Below are 22,685 nucleotides of genomic sequence, written 5' to 3'. Positions count from 1 at the left end.
GGATTACTGTTCCCATGCTCTCTTAAGCACCCACTTTGAATAAGGGTCCACCTCCTAGGCCAAAATCAATAACAAATAATATATATACAAGGCTAAAAAGTTATAAACAATTAAAAAGAACCAAACGTTTGGTTCTTTTTAATTGTTTAGGTAGCTTTTTAGCCTTTTATATATGTTGTGGTTCAATGTTATATTTGGTTTAAAATTTTTCAAACCAGTTTGATTTTTATTTTTCATTGTCTTATGTTCATTAACATAATCTGAAACACAGGGAAATGAAAATCAAACTGGTTTGAAAAGTTTTAAACCAAAGATAAAATTAAACCACAACATATATATTATTTTACCTTTTAAGCAAATATTATTTCAATAACAAATAACTCATTTAACATTTATTTATTTAAAAATGACAAATGAATAATTTTTTTTTTTTTTTTTTTTTTTTTTTTTTTTTTTTTTTTTTTTTTTTTTTTTTTTTTTTTTTTTTTTTTTTTTTTTTTTTTTTTTTTTTTTTTTTTTTTTTTTTTTTTATTTTTTTTATAATTTTTTTTTTTTTTTTTTACCCCTTTTTAATTTTTTTTAAAATTAAAAAATAAAAAATTCCTTTTTTTTTTTTATATATATTTTTTAAAAAAAAAAATGGGGGGCCCCCAAATATTTTATATTTTTATTTTTTTTGGGTGACCAGCAACTGTATATATTTTTAATTTATTTATTTTTTAAAAATTTTTTTTTGTAATTTTACAGTTCAAATAAACTTTTGTTGTTGTTTGTTGTTGTTGTTGTTGTTAATCTGCTAGCACTCATGGTGCTTCGGAGACTGACTCTGTCTGGTGCGTAATTTTACATTTTACAACTATGTGCATGCAGGTAAAAAATTTTATATATTTTTTTCTTTACTTCCTCACAGGAACAGTGGAAAGTACAGAACAACAAACTGCAGTTTATCAGCCATCATTAAGAGAGAATCAAGAAAGGTATCAGTCAAACAGTCTTTGATAACATAATGTAGTGCCTTACCGCTACCTTGTTAGAGTGATATCATTTAACCTGTGAAACAATATCTAACAGTCAGGGATTTAGCTAAGAAAACACTAAGCCAGCTCACCAACAAGCCCAGCTGGCTTTTCTCCCGGGGTGGGTACTTGACTTAAGTTTAGGTATAGGGGTGCTGCTGGGGGTTTGAAACCCTGACTCTGTTTAGGACAGTAAAAACTTAAAATGCCTACCCTGTGTAGGCCAACACCCCCTATTTTAAGACCCTATTTAGGACAAAGGACAACATCAACAGTCATTTACACTTTATTGTGATTGCGTCCCGTACGCGATGTTTGACGCATTGAAAAGCGAAAACACCGATCCCACCAAATAAAATAATGCTTTTTATTGAAGTGAAAGGGAAAACAATGTAAATACATGGACGACAGTAGAGGAAAACTCTCATGTAAAGAGGCCCTAACAGTAACAGCCTCTGCTTAATAGAGGGTGACCTGTCAACAGAGGTCTAATTTAAATATGGGAAGCGGTAAGTAAATATGAGAAGTGGATAGTAAATATGGGAAGTGGAAAGTAAATATAGGGAGCAGTTAATTCCAGGAATTTGATAAGTCACCACTTAAAAGGTTACTGTATTGAAGCCATACCCTGTCTAGGACAGGTTCAGTCCCTGTTTAGGACAGAGGAGCTTGAAATTATGTACCCTGTTCAGGGCTGGAGGAGTCAAAAACCATACCCTAACCCCAACCCCATATAGGCCATATAGGGGAGTGCCCTGGGGCTTTTCTGGCCTTGGCAGCTCTAAAAGTTTACCTAAGTCTTTGTTTTCATGTGAAATATCAGCTGAATTTAAGTCCTCTTTCAGCCAGTGATTTAGCAGGCAGCCAGCCTTTAGCGACATCCCTGAATAGTCAAAACTAAACAATAGAAAACAATTAAATAAGTGTCTCAGAGTATCTATAAAAAGTGTAACAACTATTTCATGGGCTTAGTAAATAACTCTAGTACAGACGATTGTTTCTACATGTATAGAATTAATTGTAATCAATGAAATCAACAGAACAGAATCTAAAACCAAACACATGCTTGAGGGTACAGTTGCAAACCAAGATCAGGTAATCTTATATTTATGTGATGCAATACATGTAAGTGTTATTATATCAGTACACATTTGAATTTTTTAAATATACTTCAACTACATGAAGCATTTCTAAGAGGTACGTTGTGAGTAATGCACTAACTTTAGATATTGCCCTTCTAGAATTTAGTGTGTGCAAATAGAAAATTGAGAACTACATGTGAATTGGATCACATGATGGACATTTTGTGATTTTTGTTTTGGGATGCCCCAGGACATAAGTTGTACCGCCCAAGTTGAATTCATCTTGCCCCGTGCTTACATTACATTACATTTCATCCCGGAAAGACTGTTTACCGGTACATGGCGTTTTTCGCCATGTTACATCCCAGGATGAAATTTCATCCCCGTACTCAGGACAGGGATGAAATCGTCCTGGAACCGAGAGGAAAACTCTCATGTAAAGAGGCCCTAACAGTAACAGCCTCTGCTTAGTAGAGGGTGACCTGTCAACAGAGGTCTAATTTAAATATGGGAAGCAGTAAGTAAATATGGGAAGTGGATAGTAAATATGCAAAGTGGAAAAAAGGAGTAAATATGGGAAGTGGGAAGTAAATATAGGGAGCAGTTAATTCCAGGAATTTGATAAGTCACCACTTAAGGTTACTGTAGACCTTCAGAGGCCAAATTTTGCGAAAATTTTTTCTTTGCTTATTTTAATCCTAAAACACTGATCTTATAGTTTGGTGAAAAAAGTAATGTAAAATTGTTCAATGATCGCCAGATATTGAGGAAAAACTTCTTTTCAGAAGAGTTAATAAATAGCTAAAGGAGTTATAATCCTAATTCAACATGGGGCGCTCCGCACATTTTTTGCGGCAAACTTCATCCGGCGACTCGAGTTACGCAGATTTGAATGTTTTAGAGAGCTGTGCTGTTTAGCGTTTGTTAGACTACAAGGATCAGTGAATTTTCATGCAAAAGTCTGTAAAAAAATGATATTAGTTCGTTGAGAAGAGAGAACACAACTTGGATGAAACTTCGTAAGAAAACCGCGTTGAAGAAAATGAAAATGAACGAGGAAGATTAGAAGAAAGCCAGAAGCAAATTGATGTTCAGTTGGAGCTCAAGAACAAATCGAACAATAACACTCAAGGGAAAGCTTTCCTGAACGAATTCATCCCCGCTACAGCACTTTGTTTGGGTCGCCGGTCGCCGTTTCGCTGCGATTTTCGCCCTGGTTTCCCGTCCGTTCTCGTTTGCTGGGCTTCATTTTCCTTTTGTTTTCCCGTGTTGTCCCTCTAGTCTTCTTTCCATATTACTATAGCTGCTAGTACTCGAAATATTCGGGCCAAATTTAGGGTTCTGGAAAGTTTTTTGTCCCCTTGAGCCACGTTCAAATCAATTCGACCATGAATAATGTTTTCTATTTTGGACTATTTTGGTGAGGAGTCTCTGGTGGACGCAGGCTTGTGTTTCATTGGTCGGCGGCATGACCACGTTGACAACTACTTTCATGAGGTGTGATAAGCTTGCAAATCTTTCGGAGCAAAAAACTCGGCCTTTATTTTTGCGAGGATTCCACTGCTTCAAGCGAATTAATAGGGTATGTAGATTAGACGGATTTTAACGAAACTTGGCCAAAATGTTCCTTGGTTATTAACGCGCCAAAGTGTGTGAGGCTTTTTCAATATTTCAAATATTCCGCGTTTTACGTCTTCTCACGTGACGAAGATCAGCAAATATTCTAATCGCCGAGTTTACAATAGCTTTTCTTAGCAACCAATAGGAATATCCAAAAAGCCTCACACACTTTTGTAGTCAATTACCTGCTGATTGACACTGTCCAGTTTGTTTGGTCGTACCTATGAACACGAAAGCAGGTACAGTAAACCCCGGTAACTCGAACTCGATACTCCACCCCCTCTCGAACAACTTCCATTCCCTTTTCCCCCTTTGTCTTTTCGACCCCTACTCGCCCCGCTACTCGACTGTGTTTCCCTTCAGGTTCGTTCCGGGGCACTGTAATTCAATTTAGCAAACATCAACAGTGGTGCTTTTTAAGGCTTGCGTGAGCTTACCATTAGACTGAATCTTTAAAATAATTATTTCTTTAGATTCTACATTTTATTAGCTTTACAGTGATATATACTTTTCCAAGGTTTTGTAAAAAGATACGCACGTATGAACGATTTCCCGGAAGACACCCCTGAAGGTCTACAGTAACCTTAACAGAGGGGCTGCTTAATCTAAAGGTTTGACTGCAGCACAACTCCAGTGTTTAAACAGCATGCTTTATGCAAGTACAAAGCATGCAGCTTAAGAATGATTTTGCCATCTTCTGCCGTTTGTGTGCATGTGCAGCTTGTACATCATTTCAGATATCGCTTCTTTTGCAAACAGAAGGAGAAATTTTACTCAAGAAATAGGGAGAAACACTCAACTGCTGCTCGTGTTAAATCACCCTACACTTTGTGCGTACTCTCGTCACTTGCGTGCTTTATTCAGAACAAAGCATGGTCAAGGTTTATCTAGAAAAATTAGTAATAATGTTAATCGACATTTCAATGTATCGAACATCATTTTCAAGATTAAAATGTTTCTGAGTGTTTCAAGTTGTTAAGAGTTGAGTTTTGAATAATAATTAAGTTTCATTCCATTGAATGCCTAATCTACGAAATGCTGTACATCAAAGATCTTAAGCCTTCACTCAACCTGCAATCGGACTCGATTCGCGCGAAGTTATTTACAGATGACTAATATTTGCATAACCACCACGCACATTGGAATGAAAGTTAATTACTATTTAAAATTCAACTCTTAACAACTTGAAACACTTACAAACATTTTAATCTTGAAAATGATGGTCGATAAATCGAAACGTTGATTAACATTATCATTAATTTTTCTTGTAAAGTGCCTTAACAAGCAACTCATCATCCAAGGTTTTTCTATTTGTTAATTAAACCGCCTAATATTAATATATTTGAAATTTAAACAGACTATATTAAAACTGATTCAAGTCTAAAAAAGGTCCATTTGGCATTATGCAGCTTGAAAATATAAATCACATCCAAGTGTTCATAAAATTGTACCACTAATTGCCCGGACGGCGGCGCCTGTCTCGCGCGGGCCCTCGTGGTGGGCGGGGGGCTCGCTCTCTCCCCGTGTTCCGTTCTCGGTTTCCTGGGTGGCGGGTGTCGCACTTCCGATGTTGCCTCCGTTCCGCGTTCCGCACGTGTGGGCCTCGCCCCTTGGCGGCTGCGGCTTCCGGGTCGGTCGTGCTCGCCCCCTGGGGGCGGGCGCATCTGTCCCGGGGTCTGCTCGGATGTGTCGGGTTGGGGGCTTAGGTCGTCAATTAATAAATAACCCCTATGGAGTGTCTGCTCCGGCGGGCCGTTCCTGCTGTCTCCCTCGGACATGGCGTCACGCCTGTGTGTTTCGGGGGGGTAACTGTTCACGGACCTCGTGGTCCGGTGAGTGGATCTGCAGTGTGGAAGTTGATGTGGCTCTGTGGCGTCCGGTTCAGTGGTCTGCCTGATGCCGGACTAGGTCAGCAGCGATAGCCCGCTGGCTGCTCTCCGGGTCTCACTTCTTCACTCTTCCCGGCATTGCCTTTCCTCGCCTTCACATCACATTTTCCGATTCAGGCCCGTGGTCGGACCACGTCTTCGCCACATTCCCTCTCCTCCCGTGTTCGGCACCGGGACACTAGTAAATAAGTAAATTACTAAGAATAAGTATTAAACACAACATAGCTGGAAATTAATATAATACCACTGGCTTACCATCGTTATCCTCTGTTTGTGAGGTTGCAGAATGCCCATACGAATATTGAAATTTCTTTGCTAATTGCTATTGTAAATATTCAAGCTTCCTAAAATCTGCTTTTATGGCTGTGTATTTGTATTAAAATGAGATGGAAATATTTTTGCATTGTTTAAGTTTATTGTGCCGCTTTCTTGGCGAGTTGAAGCATGTGAGAGCAGTTTCATGAGTTTAAGTACTGTTTTCAACTCCTGTACAGAATACAAATATTTACACAAGGCGTGCAACCTCAACATCGAAGAATCCGGTACCGCCTCTGAAATGTAGCCCAAAGAAATATATTTCCTTAACTTGCTTTTATCTGAGATCTCGGTCCTCGAAAGAACGGTCCTTGAACTGTAGTCTGGGATGGCCTAATTTGAGTGCGATCAGTTTGTCACGTTCTACATTTAAACTAGCTGGAATATCAAATTAGGTCGTAAATTTGTCGATTTATGATGATCTGTACCACCAGCTGGTACAATTTCTGCAATTTTAACTAAAATTGGTCAAAATATCTGCCTGTGCTTCCCCAGAAAGCAAAATTTGGTCCACGACAAAATGTCCTCTACCCAGGGCACCCCAACGAAATACTTTGGAAATCACGACGGCGAAGTCGAGGACAACATGAATTTGAAAATTTATTTGCATCTCAGCTTGAAATGTTTTTTAATGTAATAAACAGTTCTTTAAACATTATACTTGGTAGTGCACTCAACAAATCTTAGAAATAGCAAGTACAAATTAATTTTTCACTTCACGTTGTCTTTGGTTCCGTGGTCGTGATTTCCGAAGTATTTCCGTTGGGTCCCCTATAAGGCGTTTTGTTGTGGAACACGTTTAGCCTTCTGGGGAGAGCACAGGCAGTTGTTTTGACCATTTTTAGTGAAAATTGTATAAATTGTACCAGCTGGTTGTACAGATCATTGTAAATGGACAAATTAATTTTATGACCTAATTTGATATTCGGACAAGTTTAAAAGGACTATGGCGCTAACTGATTGCACTCAGGCCAGAACACAGTTCAAAGACTGTTTTTTTCAAGGCCCAAGATCTCAGATAAAAGCGAATTTGAATTTGAATATTCATATGGGCATGCTGTGACCAGTCACAAGAGGATGGTAAGCCTGTGATAATACATTGGCATTTGCATGTACTGATGAAATCATACCGTTCAACAGTAGCTGGATCATACCGTTCAACTGTAGCAACAACATATTGCTCTTGTCAGGTGTATACTTTACTCAAGTACATGCAGCTAAGCCTATCTATGACAAATTTTCCTTTTGTTATGCAGGTAAATGTTTCCAAAAAGAATTTTCAATGGAAGAAGGAGCTAGGTAATGCATATAGTTTACTTGTATTTAAATTTAGCTTAACAAAGTGGGTTTAAAGCAGGTTAACACAATGACAAGTTACTTATTAGTCAGTCTGTAATATGGAAGACAGCACATAATGAACAAGATGAAGAGAAACAATGGCTATATGTGTATGTATGGTTGTCTGATCCATACATTAATAAAATCAATCTTTTGGTTGTTATGGCAGATGAACAAATAGCTGCGAAGGAGGCGGAAAGGGCAAAAAGATATTTATCGGTAAGTCTGCAGTATTAATTAAATGATGTTATGTTTGCAGGGTTAGGAGTGGTGAATGGTCATTCAAAAAATGTGTCTTGTAGAGTTTTTGCCAAATTTTAGGGGTCTTGTTGTCTTCAAGTTTTCTGGGACACCTTCTCGCAGTCTCAGGCTTGCAGGAAAGCAGCTCTGTTTAGTTTTATTACCACATGCATGATGATGATGCAAGCTTTTCAAAATCTACACATTCATGTGAACTGATGCAAGCTCCAGCAACAATGGTAATCCCTTATCAATAAAGGAAAGCCTCAAGCCTAGTGGCCTATACTTGCTGGAGCTTATCCCAGTTTTTGTAGCATTAAGCGGCTAGGAATATTTCTACTCTCTCCTGAATTGGATGCTAGTCCATCGCAGGGTACTTCCCCCAGCATTATGTTGCCGGTACCCATTTAAACACCTGGGTGGATGGAGGCACTAAGAGTAAAGTGTCTTGCCCAAGAACAAAACACAATGACCCCGGCCAGGCCTCAAACTCGGACTGCTCGATCTGGAGTCCGGTGCACTAACCATTAGGCCACTGCACCTCCCAATAAAGCCCAGGCTAAATGAGGATGAGAGTTGATGAGAGTTGACTCTCATGAAAGTTATCGTCAACTCTCATGGACTATCATCAACTCAGGCCAAACGAGAACTAGAGTCCGTCAAACTGTCATTAAAAAATTTGAGCACGTTTAAAGTCAATGAAAGCGCATGACAGTCGATGAGAGTGCAGGAGAATTCCATGCCAAATGAGAGCGAGAGTTTGAACTCTCATCAACTCTCATCCTTGTTTGGCCTGGGCTTAACAGATTTTAAGGCTAGACAATGCTTTTTAAATGTCCAAAGATTATGAGTTTGTAGATTTTCTCCATAGAGTTGCATCAAATGCCCAGTAAACACTGCCCAATCAAACCTTGTAGTTCCAAAGCTGATGAATTGCTCAAGTAGCAATCTTGGCAACTTTCTATTGTGTTGATGTTGTTATAACATCATGTAAAAATTGTTGCAAAACTATGTGGCAAAAGGTTGGTTTTATCGTGTTTCCTTTGGTGAAATTCCATAAAAGTGGGCAGAGTAATTATTATTATTTTTCTTCATTTGGCACGTACTTTGAATAATAATAATAGTAATAATAATACCCTATTTATTCGCTTATAAGGCGCACTCGGTTATAAGACACACTCCAAACTTGGCAACTTTGTCATGCTAAGTTTCCAAACTGAAAATTTTCCAAAAACGCTCGGTTATAAGACGCACCATGAGTTGGAGAGTTGTGAAGATTTGGTGATCAATGGGATAGTTCTTCTTACAGAATTTGAATGATTGAATGTTGTTCATACTCCTTGGCACAATCATCGAGTGAAAAGGTAACACTTCTTGCTTAATGCCTTCGGCACCCGGACGCCCCGCGCTCGGGGTTCTCCGTTGCCCCCGGGGCCTGCTCCCCCTCATCTTGTCCTCCTCCCTCTCCCCCGCTTCCGTGTGGTCCCGCTCTCTTCCCTCTCGCCCGCCCCGCTTCTCTCCCCCCCGCCCCATGTGGCGGGGGTGACTCTCGTCGGCCGCTTCCTCCTTCGTCTGTCGCCGCTCCCTCCTCCCCCCTCCCGGGGCACCGTCTGTTTCGGCGTTCTCTCCCTTTTTTTTTTTTCGCGCTTCTCTGTCGGACAGTGGGCCCTTGTCTCACCTCTTCTCGCCCCAGCCATTGTGCTTTTGTTGTCCTCGCACCCTTCTGGTCATGGGCCATTCAAATCCTACGTCAGTGCCGGTGTCTTTGCATTGGGCATGCGATCCCCTTCTGGTGGTTGGTGGGGCGTGTTCGTCTCGGCTTGTTCAGTGGGGTTGGGCCGCCATTTTGTGAGTGCCGCGCCTTTTGGGAGCCCTCGCCTGTGAGACTGAGGGCAACAGAGTCAGCGTAATTGGGGCCGAGATCAACGGGGCGATATCTATCCAAAAGACTGTAATTCAGCGGGAAGTCCATCAGTGCCTGGTGTTTGTCGGGATTCATACTTCAGTGCTTCAAAACATTCCTTTTGAGTTAATTTTCCTTCGCAGAGATTTGTTCTTCTTGAGTCAATGAAGTGGTGTTTACTTTGGCGAACACTGATGATTGAAAGCAGTTGGGATTTTGACTGTACAGGTTTCTCTGTCCGCTCTTCCGTGTCATCTGTCATTCTTTGACTTGTCCTGTTACGTGCCTTTTTCGGATATTTTCTTCCCTCGGTCTAGCGACTTCAATCGCCGTGCTCATTTTCTCTTTGGTGGTAATCTTTCTGGACGGTGATTGAGGGGTTGTTCTGCAATCCAGTGATTTCTAACAGGGCGATTTCACTTTCTAATGCTTCCTCTTGTCTCTTTGTAGTTGCGTTTTTGTACGCGGCGTAGGATATTGTTTTTTCTCGCACTTTTAGTTTAATCTTTCCAAAGAAGAGCTGTCACTCCTTAGTTGTTGCTGGGGTTCCCAGGCCCCCGGGGTTAGAGGTATAGATAGTTAGGGTGATATTGTGGTCTGTTCACGGAGATGTCTGCATGAGCATCGCATAGAATTCCTACTAGGAAACGAGTCGGCATGACGGGTTTGTTTTGGCGCCAAGATCTCTTGCTCCGGGTTCCGCTCCTCTGTCGGCATGTCGCGCCGCCCTTTTTATAAGTCCCCACCGATTATATTTCCTCACATAAGTAGATAAATGATAAAAAGACTCAAAAATTTGGGTCGTCTTCGTTAGGTGCGTAGATGTTAGCCACAGTAAGATCTTTCCATTAGCAACGATATCACATATGATAAAGCGACCATTCGGATCTGTAAAAACCCTTTGAATTTGAAGATTAAAGTTGTTATAAAAAAGAATGCAACACCCGCTTTTTGGCTGCTGCAGCAGCTGAGCGCGTTGTAGCCCCACGTGCCATATTTCCGGTCTTCAGAACATGAACCGCATTGTTCTTTTCTCTTCAACCAATACACCTCTCTCTTTTTTTCATCCCCTGACGGGGAAACTAATTTCCATGTTGTGAGTAGAGATGTGATGACTGATTTGCATTGGTCTCATAACATGCTTTAAAATTTAATTGGTAGTTTTCTTCCCCTGAGACAGAAAACGAAAACACGTAAAGGAATAAATCTAACGGCTTATGGTTAAGCAATTGACACATATTTCTTGCTGAGCTTGCAATATACGTTTCGATTCCAAGAATAAACTCAAAACAAAAATTGGAATATCCCGAAAACAAGTCGTTGTTTTGCAATGTTCAACACATTCCGGGTAAATTGTACGACTTGTACTCGCTCCAAGCCAAACGCCTGAATAACACAAAAATAACTATTCACACAGAGCGCAGAGTGTTCGTAAATATTTTTAAAATAGCTAGGTGAATGATTATTTATAGCTACAGGTGAGCGATTGCGTGGCATGGGTCTGACATAGTGGTAGTTTTTAAATAGCTTGGACATGTCCGCCGGACAGATTATGAACCGAGTTTGTAGCTTGGTTACCAAGTTCTCAAGCATGCTTCGTATCGCTTCGTATCACTTCATAGTACTACTACTACTACTACTACTACTACTACTACTACTACTACTACTACTACTACTACTACTACTACTACTACTACTACTGCTCTGCTGCTGCTGTGCTCACTACTTCTACTACTACTAATAATAATATATTATATTACTAATGACAATATTTATTATTCTTATTGTTGTTTTTATTATTATTATTATCAGGAACATTATTATTCAGTTATGTGCTTTGAAAATACTTGAATTTGTCCTTAAAAGTCCTCAAGACATTTTCCACTATGTTTTGTAACTCCTTGATTTACCATACTTCCCTGATTTGCTGCAATGAATGCATATTCTCAAAATGTCAATGTCATAAAAAGTAATTTTATGACAGAAAAAAACATTGACAATGATTTTTTTCATGTTAACTGAGCTAGATCATCCAAGGCCAGTTTAAATAGATGATTCTTTTTGTATTATTGCTTAGCTTAACAAAAATGAGCTTGAAGAGTATGATCCTTGGGGTAGACCAGGAGGAGGAGCACCTATAAGAACCCAGTCAGGGAATGTTGTGGCAGACTACAAAAAGATGCATCAGGTATGTGTGCTAGTAAAACTTATCCAACCTTAGATAAAATATTTTCAAGTTGTCACATACATGTATGGTATCAGGAATTTCACACTTAACACTACTGAGTAAAAATTTTCAAAAGACAGTGATGCTTAAGGTGGCTTATTGCAGTTTTATGAGACTCAAGAGCATGCACCATTTTCTGCCTGACAGAGATATTGCATTAAGAGTAAAACATTTTAGGGTTCACCATGCACCAGTAATTAGTATTTTATTTTTAATCATTTCAGGACTTGTCTTCAACGAGTGATACAAATATGCCATCAGTTTCAGCATTTGACCTCAGGTCCAAACATTTAATGACGACAACTACAGAGAGCTTAAACACACATGATGTCATCACCACAACTACCCCTTTAGCCATGCGAAGTTCATTTGCTGTTGGGGTAAGAATGGTTTCATGCAGTGCAACCACTCCAACTGGGCCACTTGGAAGAAGTTGACCAATTAAAATGTTACCTTATTACATGAAATTTTCGCGACACGTTAAAATTGAGTGACTCATGTAAATATTATGTCAATAATCAAGAATAAGTTTAGTACCACTGAAGGAAGGAATTTTCAACGTAAATGGGTGCTGTGGACTTCAATTGTGACCCTTGCCTTTTTGTTAAATAACTTTTGACGTTATTGTTCCTTTGATAAAGTCGTTTTATTTAATTCAAGGACATGTTAATTGATATTGCCAAGGAAATGTTAATTGTGTCTAACTCAACAAACGTGAAATTACTTAGGTGATTAAAAATACAAAATTTTCGCAAAATCGCAAAATTTAAGTGTCACGAAAATTTTATGTAATAAGGTAATTGTAAACAGGGCAGTGATGTAAAAGCATCTAGACAACAGCTCTACAACCCAGATCCCATTCTTAGCGGCATTTGATGACATTAACTTTACTTGAAAATGTTGTAGAGCTTTTGTTTATATTCTTCAATGTTATTGATTTGTTTGTGATTGTTTATATTTGTTTATAATTTTGCTTCAAGCGGCCTGGTTTCCCGCGTGATCATCGATCAAAATCGATGATCGGAATCAATCAATCAATCGATTCATCAATGATGGTGTAGATCGAGGCACGGCATCATACCAATCGGTCACATTCCTCTCGATGTCATCGATGTCTCTGTTCTCTGCGGCCGGTCCCGGGACTCTCAGGATCCGAAGATTGCAATCCTACGACAGTCTAGCGGAGCATCCCGGGAGCAAGGACGTACACTGTTGTGTGTGGTCAGGCTCCTCCTGCGACTTCCATTAAGTTGGCGAGGAGTTTGGGCAAGCGGGAGAGTGCGGGACGCGTAGATCGCGTGGACAGGCACCTACAAGCTGGCGCTCTCTCCCTCTTTCTCGTTCTTCGCTGTGTCCTGCCCATCTCCTTTCTGGAGTGTTCGCTTGAGGTTGTCCTTGCACGAGTGAGTACACCCATATTCATCGATCGTGATGATGGTTCGATGATTCGATGATCTGTGTCACATTCCGTCATGTTGTCTCGCTTCTCATTTGCTCCTTTCTGCGTCTCTCGGTCTCGTTCCGGTGGTTTGAGTAGTCACACTGTCAGCCATAATGACTTACAGTCTGCTTTGGTGTAACATGAATTGCTGTAATATGCCCTTGGGTTTATAATGTGTGTTTCTTTTTGTCACATTTGTAATATTATTTTAATGGACACTGTTTGTTGGATCTGCATTTATCCTTACACCCATCCATCTGTCTGTCCATCCTTCAGTCATTGATTCACTGTCTGCTATTTTAAGTTTTGCCCTCCATCTTGGTAAATTGTATTCTCTCTTCTTAGGCTCCAGGAGTTGTAAAGTACGAAACTTACCAATCTAAAATTGATGAAAAGAAGAAGTGGCTGCAAGAACTTGGTATGTGTACAAGCAGATGTGTTTGTTCTTGACAAGTCTGATAATGCAATATTTGATGTATAATTATAAGGCTGATTTTTTGAAAACGCTGTTTATTTGAGGTTTTTGCACCAATTTTGCTAATTATGTTTTATAATCCAATGCACCTAAAAACCAGACCAAAAAAACTTAAAACTAAACTAAGTCCTCAACAAGAAAGTTAAGGAGTGGCAGAAAAGAGACTTCCTTTATAACTTCTTTAATATAATTTTATATTTCCAAGTATATATAGAGTTTTTAAACATGCAAAACGCATTTTAAATTTGTTGAAGTGAAATTGGCATGAGTAATGTTTTAAAAAAATAGCTTAATACATTATTGTAATAACATTTAATACTATCTCAATTAGAACCTAGCAAAACTTTGTTAAATATGATGTTTTACTTGCCTTTATACAGAACAACAGATCAAAGAAAAGAATGAAAGGCAAGCTCAAGAAAAATTGCAGCAGCTACAGAAGGTAAACATGATTAGAGATTATATGAAAACTTTGTGGTACTTTAACTATATGACATGTAATTCATGTTATTTCAATTGTTCAACTAAGTTTAATATTTTTTTAGTAGTTTTGATTCCACTGACATCAGTAGCTTGTGTTAAGCCTGGTTCACACTTAATTGTATGATAAGCACAAGCAAGAGAAAAAGTTTGTGAGTGAACTGGCATAAGATAAGCACAAGCACAAAAAAATGTTTTTTCCTAATACTTGTGGCTGCGCTTATTTCTTGAGTGTAAACCAACATGAGATCAACACAAGCTTTTGAAAATATGTTTATTTTAAAGCACTGCACTTGCTTTGTCGTCTTGTGCTTATCGCAAGTGTCAACTCCCTTTTTTGGTTATTCTTGTGCTTTATCTCATAATAACGAACTAGAGACAAAGCTTCTCAGCGGTTTTTTATTTTTTCTTTTTCGCTTTTCTTTCTTTTCTTTTTTTTTTTTCGTCACATTTTCTTCCTTGTTGTTCACTCCTTGGGTCTTCTCTTCTCTCCTTAAGGTCGTGCAGGACCCCTGCAATCATTAGTATGTATTTATTTAAAGAGTATGCACGAACTGCTGGACGACTGAAGCCGACAACAAACAAAATATTCATGAGAATGTTTGTTTTTAAACTCTTTTGTACAAATAATTACTAGTAATTGTTCTCAGCTTTGTGCCACGTGCGCTGGAACACAGGGAATTATCATAAATAGATTCACAGCTTTGAATATATCACACATTGTTGTAAACATTAACTCGGAAGGTCTTCGGAAGCCTCAAAACCTTCAATTTTGTGTCCAAGTTTTCTCCGCTGATATAGAATTTCAAGGGTTGATTCGCGAGGAACATAAACTTGGTGTACTCTATTGTGCTCTGGCTAGAGCGAATTTTTAAATTTCCTTCTCAAAAATTATGAAGATAGCATGTTTCAAAGTTTAGATTTCACAGTTTTACTCTCTTAGAAGCCATTAACTTGTAGCAGTTTCAGAAATCGAAAATTTCGTTCTAGTGGGAGCACCAAAGAAGTTACGATTTATCACTAGGCTATATAATCATTTAAAGCTGATTTCCAGTCCGTCTGCGCGCTCGGGGTTGTTTCGTTTTGTTTTCGCGTTCCTCGGTGACAGCATCATAGTTGTCCGCCCAGTCGTGTTCGCCGGGCTGCGCGGTGGTCGTTCCCTCTCGTTTGTCATTCTGCGTTATATGAGTGTAAGTGTCGGAATGTGCGTCATTCCTCGTGGCTCGCCATCAGCCGAGCGCATCACTGAATTCATCTTTAACTTGATGCGCTGTGCTAGCTGAAAACTTGGACACAAAATCGCATTATCTTCAGTTAAACTTTTAAGGGCTTGTAACATCACAGACAACCGTCATCTCTCAGTAAAAGGACAATCATCATGTAATTCCATCATCCCTGAGTATCCTTATTAAATTTTAGAGGAATCGATATTCAAAATGTAGTGAATTAAAGCTTTACAAGATAGCACTCCAACAAGAAATTTGGCTTATGAATATATTAATGAGCAAGGGTCCTGCGCGACCTTAAGGGCATGTAGTATAGGGAAACAGTTAATTTTGTTTCTGAGAACCTCAATATTTTCTGAAGGGGACCAAGGGAAACATTGAGATAAGAGGGAAACAAAATTACCTGGTTTCCTGAGGGACCAGTCCAAATATGATTTGTTATATGGCACAATGAGACTCATCATTCGCGGGTAACAGTGCATCATCACTCTCTAACATCATAGATTTTGCAATGTTGCTCACTCTGAGACTTTTGGCAGGTAGCAGTTGTTATTGTTAGATGTCATGTGATTGATGTTGAAGTAGCCAATGAAAGCAGCCACCATTGGAAAGTAAATTCCTGCCATATAACAAGGTGTGTTATTTACTAACAGGAAGCCAAAGAGGAAAGCTGGAGTCGTACGCCCGTCATATCAAATGAGTCACCTTCTGGACCCACCCTTGCCAGCAATGTTGTTGCCACAAAACATGAATCTAGTGCCACTGTAACCAGCAGTGTTACTGCCACTAAACGTGAATCTCCATTAAATGCTGCAGCTTCAGATGTACTTGAAAATAGTTTTAGGTAAAATACTAATCATATTGATAAAGCATGTTACTTGTGACAAGTTATCAAGTAAGCATGGTGCCTCATTATTGTTCATTACAGTGGCAATGTTAAAAATTGTTTTGTACTTGCTCTGAGCCAAAATCTACTAGCCTGCATTGCAGACAAACTAAACCCCAGTATAGCCAGTTCGTCTGCAATGCAGGCTAAAATCTCCCTTTCTTCAGGCATTGTGATTTAGACATTTTGCAGCTAGGGACGCTTTAAATACTTTCTGTTGGTGAAATTCTTCAATTAAAATACCCATTACACAAACAAAAAATAATAATTTTGATATACCTGAGGGGGTTCTTTTCTCGGATACATGAGTGAATGTTTTTTTTTTTACACTAAACAAAATAACCATGGATAAAAAAGTCACATTTTTTATTTTGGAACTTTTTCTTCGCATTCTTCCTTCAAAACACAATTGTGTATCTTTTTCTTCATGTTGATGTATATTTAATATCTTTTAGAGTAAAATTTTTTAACTTGTTATTGTTTGTTTTTCTCCATTGGTAGTTTTTATGTTGAGAACGGTATTGTTTTCTATGGTGATTAACCCCCGCCCGCCCCACCGGGCGGAAAGGGGGGGGGGGTCTGCCGGGGGGGGGCCCCCACCCCCAACCCCACACAGAGGGGGCAAAAAAAGAAAAAAAAACCAAAAAAAAAAAAAAACCAGAAAAAAGGGAAAAAAAAAAAAAAAAAAAAAAAAAAAAAAAAAAAAACCCCCCCCCCCCCCCCCTCTTCCGTGGGGGGGGGGTGGTGCCCCCCCCGCGCCCGCCCGGGGGCAAAAAAAAAAAAAAAAAAAAAAAAAAAAAAAAAAAAAAAAAAAAAAAAAAAAAAAAAAAAAAAAAAAAAAAAAAAAAAAAAAAAAAAAAAAGGAAAAAAAAAAAAAAAGAAAAAAAAAAAAAAAGGGGGGGGGGGGTTTGGGAGTGGAGATAATTTTTTTTAAAAAAAACCATAAAAAAACAAAAAAAAAAAAAAAAGCGTTTTTGGAAAATCTCCAGGAGTCAATGGGTTAATAGACAACTTTGTTAAACATGGCTCTGTCATTTTCTCAAGAAATTATGATTACTTAAAAGTATCTGCAAAATTTAGTTAGGACTAATTTAGTAGTAAACGGCGACATTACTACTAAAAAAAAAAATTTTTTTTTTATAAATATTTTAAAAAGATTTGATAATTAACAAATTCAACCCCCATATTTGACATATTTGAGCTATATAGGTATGTGCTGCTGTAAAGGGTAAGGTTCTCAAGCAGTTTAGGTCTGGGATAGGGTATAGAAATCAGAGAGTTTTGGTCTAGAATAGGGTATCATTTTCCAAGAAACTGATTAGTTGTATGAAGAATTAAGTCCAGAATAGGAATAGAAACTCAGAGGAGAAAGAGGCTCTCCTAAACGTAAATAAGAACATTACGGTTTACAGTTCTAAAAATAGCAAGTCTGGTATAGGGTAGAGAATATCAGTGCCTTGCCTAGTATAGGGTTGCAAAATCAGCGGAACATGGTCTAGTGTAGGGTAAGGCTTTCAGAATCCCAGTGACACACCCCCCACTCAAAAATATACAAAGTACCTCCCTGGATCCAAACTTGGGTTATGTTATACATAACTTGTGTATGGTGTTTGTTACAGGGCTGGTAATGTTCATGCACGAGGTCATGGATTGCAAAGTTTAGGTGACATGAACCAGGATGAACTTGATAGGAAAAGATTGAAAACACTTGAGCATCAGGTGACCAGCTTAGTAGGATTTTCTTGTAAATTTCGTAATTTGTGATGTGCAAATTTTAATCAACATTCATGACTCTCTTATGTTACTTTCCAACATTATGTGCATGTGTGTAATTTGCTTGTGTGAAATCTGGCCTTCTGTGATTTTCTCTGGTGTGATTTGCATTCATGAATATGATGCAAATAATAAACTTGGTCAATGATGCAACAGAAATGTAAGTGGTAGATAAAATATGAGCGGGAGATCTGTATGGGCGTTTACAATGGCTCACCGATAATACTTGTGAAATGAAAACAATAAATTGAATGCAAAGTATTGTTATGCGATTCGGTAGAGATCTGTATCAAAAGTAAATGAATACCAATTAGCTGAGCAGGAGTTTGTATCAAAAGTTAATTTTATTGTTTGATTTGTATTGGGCTTTACAGTTGTGTACATGTGATCTGAATACTGTGCCGGGATTGGTTTGCACCCTCATGAATAGTTAATGAATTTTACAACTACACATGTATTAATAAATGCTAATTAATGCGTGGTAGTTATTATAAAGAGTAATACCCAGTGAAGGTGTAAAATCAGTCACAAAGTTGCATCAGTTCTAACACCTGATAGCACCGTGCAAAAACTAAATTACAACTCAGGTTAGTCTGGTCCTCGTAACTGAACTGAATCTATTAATCTGCTTCTAGCGTGCAATTAAAGAACAAGTAGAGGAAAAAAAGACGACTGAAGCAAGAGGAGAAAGAAAGAAGACTAAAAGAAGAGGCAGAGAAAGAAAAGGCACTAGTTTTAGAGAGAGAAAGACTTCAAAAGCAGTATAGAGGGGAACTTAAACTACGAGAGGAAAAAGAGGTCAGCCAATAATTCTGTACCACATTTTTTACATGTAAATACCAGTCTCCTGGTAAATCCCAGGTTAAAAAAAAAGAAAGGGAGAGTTTTAAGGTCGCGGAGGACCCTTGCAACCATTAGTATGTATTTACTTTAAGAGTATGCACAAACTACGAAATATTCATGAGAATTTTTGTTTATCGAAAATGTCGCTCTTGTCATAACACAAAAGAGGTTATGACTGATCAGTAGGTTATTTTCATAACATTCGTTGCGCTGTTCTAGCTGAGAACTAGGACACAAAATCGCATTGTATGCAGTTAACTTTTAAGAGCTTGTAACATCACAGTCAATGGTCATCTCTTAGTAAAAGGACAATCATGATGTTATTTTATCATCCCCTATTATCCTTGATAAATTTTAGCAAAATCGATGTTCAAAATGTAGTGAATTAAAGTTTTACAAGATAGCATCCCGTCAAGAAATTTGGCTAATGAATTTATTAATGAGCAAGGGTCCTGCGCAACCTTAAGCACAATGTAGCAGTTTGATATTTAATTAATGAGTTTAATCTATAACCTTAAATAAGAGCTGAGAATAGACTAATCAATATTATATTTAAAGATAGCTGACCTACCAAAGCCAATACTTAACACCAAAATTGACTAAAGAGAACGTGAAATTTTGTTTTTGTCCAGTTGATTTTTTTTAGTTCAGTTTTACTGTTTTAGGCATTAATGACAAAAATGATGCCGTGGACAAATTATGATCGAAATTGACATTTATTTAATAAATGCATGGCCCCAAATAGATGCTGGGTTTTAAATGCGCTGGTGTGCAATGGAGAAATAATGGTTGAATTATTGCCAATAACATGAAAATGGCTCAGTAGTAATTCAGTAACGAGATAAAAAACACACAAAATACACAGCTGGTCATATGTAGCTACGGTTTTGATGGCACTCTGGCAAAGTAAGCAGCCATGAAACCTAATGATTCTTTGCCATAAATAAGTAAAAATAATAAGCTAAAAAGATAAAAGGTGGCAGGATATTAGCAGGGGGACTGCATTAGGAGTTGTCTCATCAAATAACGTAATTTAAGTTGCATTCTTTTCTCTTTTATTTTCTAGGAAGAAGCAAGGCATCGTGCAGAGGCGTTACAATTAAGTATTTTACAGGCACATGAGTCAGCCCAGCAGGTCAGTTATACCAACAAATACACATGCATACGTCACATGAATACATTCCTTCAGCAATAAGAAAAATATATTTATTTACTAAATATATTTTTCTTATTGCTGAAGTTATTTGAAATAACTTCTGCTAATTACAAGCCACTTACTGTAAATCATTACAGTCATTACTGTGTGTACAAAGCCCAGTTTTGTTTTGATAATTGGAGTGTGGTTTACATCATTTGATTTAAAACCTCTTAATCACAAAATGCTCATTGTCTATACCAGGGCTATCATTTTCACATTTTCAAGTCTATCCTGTTTGAACTATGTCTTTGTTTTATTTCTGGAGTGAACGGAATTGCTTAAAAAAGTTCTTTTGTCAGATGTCATTTGGCAATTAATTTCAAAGATTTTACAGGTCAAGAAAGCTCATTATGTTTGAATATAAGGGTCATATGTGCATTTAGTGAATAAACCCTAGGACCTAGAAAGATTAACACAAATAAGACGTCTGTTAAACAACCTTTGATTCAAATTGAAAAAAATTCTGATTCAAATATATAAGCCTATTCCTCCTTAAGACACAAATTTCTCTCACATTAGTTAGACAATTTGTTTTTTTTAGCAACACTTCTTTACAAAACAGTTACTATTATTATCTATTCGCTGCAACGGATTTGCGCCTTTTTTTAAATTATCTATATAAAACGTTCTACGACTACAAAAATGAATGAGACAACAATAACAATATGTTGTTCACTGAAATACCTTACTGCTCTCGGGACACGCATTTTACTCAGTGGATAATTGTGAATTTTATTTGTTTCATAAGGAAAAAGCTGCAAAAAGGATAAAGCATTTGGAGTTAGGTGGTCACGATGTATCTGGATTAATCTCACGTATGTTAAGTATATCACTGCCACTTTGCTGCAGCAAAGTTGATAATAATAGTATCATGCAGCTGTTATTGACCTAGACTTGGCTACAAGTTGAGATTACAGGGCGCGAAGCGCGAGCAACGAGCGGGGTCCACTACCACCAAACCGGAAACGACAGGCGAACGACTTAAATTAGAAAGTCTATTGTTGACCAAGCGTGAGGTCCTAGAACTAGGAAAATTGACTGAGTTCATTTTTTTAAGTCGTGAATGCAAAACGACTTTGCGTCTGCTGGCTCCGGTCCTGGCTTGTAACGGGGTGGGCTGCCCTGGCGTTGGACCCACCCCAGAGACGCCCGCGCCGCGCTCGGGCCGGCCCCCCGGCCTCCCCCTCCCCCCCCCCCGCCGCTCTGTGGCCCGCTCCTCCGTCTTCAGGGACGCTGGCAGGGGCGCACTCAGCACGTGCGCGCTCCGCAGCTACTGCGTGACCTGCTGCCCCCACACCGTGGGGGCCGGCCGCCCCCCTGTCGTCGCGTTCCTCCCCCCCCCGTCTCTCCGCCCCCGGGCCCCTGCTGCGGGGCGGGCGCCCTCGGGCGTGCGGGGCCCTCGTGGCTGGCGTGGGGGCTGAGCTGGTGTGGAGTGGGGTGCGGGGGCGGGAAGCGCAGTCTGTCGTTCGGCCTCTGGGACTCTGTTCCTGCCATCGGTCCTGGGGCTCTGTTGTCTTGCCTCTGTCCGTGTCTGCCATTCTCGGTGTATGTCGATTCACTGTCCTGTTTGGCTGAGTACCTGGTTTTGCCCTGCATGGACAGCTGGTGTCCTGCTTCTTCCTCAGCTCCCTCTGTCCTCTTCTGCCACTTCGGTCTCTCTCGGGGTCCTCGCTTCGACTCACTTGACGTACGTTCGATTTCAAGACAATCAGTCGGTCAGCGCATTTTTTTTGGCTATTCTGGGCTATCAGTTTTTCACATTCACGACTGCTCATGAGCCTTTGATTTTCGTCTCGATCCACTTATGAACAATATTTATAAATAGAATATTACCAGGAAGGGCCAAATATTTCATATGTTGGTATTTTCTGGTCTATTGTGATAATTTGATTTAATCCGTGGATTTAATTCTCTTCTCCACAAACTTTGGAGACATCTAGTGTAACAAATGCGGACTAAAGTGATAAGTCCATAGCTATTTTCATTACATCCTCAGAGACCCAGGAGCAGTTTGTCGGGGCAAAACGAGGTAAACCCGATAAAAACTTGAGTGCGAAAAGAGTCCCTGGGAAACGAGCTTCTCCAGACATCTTTCTTTCTGACATCCGAAATGATTTCCCAACATTTTTCGGCTCTCTCTGGTGGCAATTAAAATAAAAGTATAGCAGATCCAACAACCACTGTTTAAGAACACACGAAAGTGACAATAACGTTAATGTTTGCCAATTGGACAGAATAATACAAAGGAATTTTTCTGCTCAATTAGAAGCCAGCATTTGCAGAGCCGTTTGGAAATGGTCCAGAGGAACTCATTCAGCCCTTCTTGAAGACTTTCGCCGCACCGACTCTTGCCAAGTTTCCTTTGTTTCGCCTCGACTAACTGCCCCTGGGTCTCCGAGGATGTTTTCATTAAGGACAATATTCGATTCTAAGTATGTGTAGCTTATGCTTATAGCCCAGAAGCTGGTGCTCCTTTCCCAGAGAGTGATCCTACATGATATAACATTCTACCAGTTATTCCGACAAATACGGAGTAGTAAAAACGTGAATGTATTAATTTCACCAATGAACAAAACTGCACTGCTATGATTTTAAAATTAGCTATGGCAACGCTGAAGAAGGTCAAAGGTAACCTGTTTAAAGCTTTTAAGGCTAATTTAATAACTTAAAACCGCTTGGTAAGAGTTTTAATATTTGTATAAATGTAATGACTGGATGTATCTTTCGAAATTT

The 22,685-nt window shown here is 39.0% G+C and overlaps 1 pseudogene across 1 annotated transcript in view; it reads left to right on the top strand.

The window, feature by feature from the left end:
* The window catches only part of LOC144653073 (uncharacterized), a 30,515-nt pseudogene that overhangs the window by 4,698 nt on the left and 3,132 nt on the right, over nt 1-22,685 (top strand). Inside the window, exons 5-17 of the transcript XR_013570662.1 lie at nt 911-977; nt 2,057-2,111; nt 7,179-7,221; nt 7,430-7,479; nt 11,481-11,591; nt 11,855-12,010; nt 13,417-13,489; nt 13,927-13,988; nt 15,906-16,096; nt 17,758-17,857; nt 18,547-18,709; nt 19,821-19,889; nt 20,701-20,767. The product of XR_013570662.1 is annotated as an uncharacterized LOC144653073 (transcript). The remainder of the gene's footprint in view (nt 1-910; nt 978-2,056; nt 2,112-7,178; nt 7,222-7,429; nt 7,480-11,480; nt 11,592-11,854; nt 12,011-13,416; nt 13,490-13,926; nt 13,989-15,905; nt 16,097-17,757; nt 17,858-18,546; nt 18,710-19,820; nt 19,890-20,700; nt 20,768-22,685) is intronic.

The sequence above is a fragment of the Oculina patagonica genome, chromosome 5, assembly GCF_052425735.1.
Source record: "Oculina patagonica isolate OP01 chromosome 5, crgOcupat, whole genome shotgun sequence".
NCBI lineage: Eukaryota > Metazoa > Cnidaria > Anthozoa > Scleractinia > Oculinidae > Oculina > Oculina patagonica.
The sequence above is the reverse complement of the archived record's forward strand: the minus strand, read 5'-3'. Positions and strand labels throughout refer to the sequence as shown.